This window comes from Malurus melanocephalus, unplaced genomic scaffold, assembly GCF_030028575.1.
Source record: "Malurus melanocephalus ecotype Western Australia unplaced genomic scaffold, MMel_1.1 scaffold_1326, whole genome shotgun sequence".
Classification (NCBI taxonomy): domain Eukaryota; kingdom Metazoa; phylum Chordata; class Aves; order Passeriformes; family Maluridae; genus Malurus; species Malurus melanocephalus.
The window spans coordinates 39,690-41,717 of NW_026624558.1; positions in this window are offsets into that span (position 1 = coordinate 39,690).

Consider the following 2,028-nt stretch of genomic DNA (forward strand, 5'->3'; position numbering starts at 1 on the left):
TTGAGTGGTGCTCTCTGAGGGGATGAAAAACTTCTTCAAAATCCCCCAGGTGCCCAGAGCAGCCTGGTGCCAGCCTGGCCGGAGGCGATGGACACCCCAGTGCCAGGGGGGATGGACACCCCATGCCCGGTGCCAGGATGGACACAATGGACACCCCATGCCAGGACGGACACCCCATGCCCAGTGCCAGGGGGGATGGACACGATGGACACCCCATGCCAGGATGGACACCCCATGCCCGGTGCCAGACCCGTCATGGCTCAGCCAGCCCCAGCCCCAGCCCCGGGCACAAAGCCTTGGGGACAAGGACAGACCTGGGCTCCATTTAGGATGGGTACAACATCCCCGCTGACCCCAGAGCTGTTTTGGTGGCCTTTGCCCCACGGCCACTGGTCCCTGTGTATGGGCAGTGCCAGGACAGTGACCAGGAGCAGGGGGTCACTCCCTGACCCCGGGGACCCAGGGGGATGCAGTCCCTTGGCTGTGACAGTGTCAAAGTCACTCAAACCCATAAATTTTGAGAGCTTTCCTGGATCCCAAGAGCCTCCCAGAGCCCCCGGGCAAGGCCAGGATGGGGATGGGGTCCCACCAACCTACAGGAAACGGGGGCACAGAAAGAYCCCAGAGAACACCCCACCCTCACCCCAGGGGTTCCTGGGGATCCAGGGGCTCCTTCCCAGCCTGGCAAAGCTGCTGGACCGGCTGTGAGCCACGCTGCAATTTGGGGATCTGTCGAAATCAGTTAACTCCTGGGACGCCAGGGAGAGCCCGGAGCCCCAGGGATGGACAGACACCCCCAGTTCACCCTCCCTGGCCCAGCACCCGCAGCTCCCACCCTCCAGTTTAACCAGTCCGGTGTCCCCAGGCCGTCGGGTCAGGGCCAGYGCGAGCCCTTGGCTCTTTGGTGCCGCCCTGGTTTGGTAATTACAGCTCTGGAGCTGTTCCCAGGCTGGCAGAGCTCGGGGCTGGGGAGGCTGAGCTTTGGGGTCCCTCCATGGGCTCTCCTGACACCACTGGGGACCCCCAGTTCAGCACGGCCTTGGGGGGCTTTGGGGTGCTGTGACGGGGCTGGGGAGGGCCAGGGGGGCTCCCAGGGGTCCCTCCCCTCTGTGGCATCTCCAGGGTCCCACCAGGGCAGGGAGGGTCTGGTTTGTGCAGCTCAAAACTCGTCCCAGCCCCGGTCCCCGGGCACCCCATACCCATATGGGGTCACTGCCCTGCCCGTGCCCCATTTCTCCCATTGCTGGGATGGGGCCGTGCCAGGGCTGGGACTGGCGTGTCCCCCGTGTCCCYRCTGTGCCAGGGCTGGGACTGGCGTGTCCCCCGTGTCCCCGCTGTGCCCAGTTTGGGGCTCTGGTTGAACTGGGCCAGCCCGTCCCCAGTTTCCTCCCGGCACGGCGGCGTTCCCATCAAAGGCTGCTCCTGCCCAGCCCTGCTGAGCTCACAGCCCAGGCTGCCGGGACGGTTTTATTGTAATTATTTTTCGTGTTGAAACGCGCCGGTGGGAGGGGCAGGGGGAGGGAGCTGCGCCCTCAGCCATGGCCCCGTGCCAGCAGCACCGAGCTCTGTCCCAGCGCGTCTGGACCTTGGGGACATCCCCACCCTGGTGACACCCCAGGGCTGGCCCTGTCTGCCCATGCAGCTTCTGTGCATTCTCCTCCTTGGACTCGGAGGAGCCTGGGGGAGAACCCGAGGACCCACAGAGGGGTGTTGGTGGCAGATTTTGGGGGGCTGGGGGTTGGTACCACGGGTCTGGAGCACCCCAGAGCAGGGTCAGGGACCTCAGAGCACCCCAGGGAGCAGCCAGCACTGCCTGGGGCTGCCAAAACCCTGATGGGATGGGATGGGATCCATGGGATGGGATAGGATGGGATCCATAGGATGAGATCCATGGGATGGGATCCATGGGATGGGATCCATGGGATGGGATGGAATGGGATGGGATCCACAGGATGGGATCCATGGATGATGGGATGGGATCCATGGGATGGGATCCATGGGATGGGATCCATGGGATGGGATGGGATG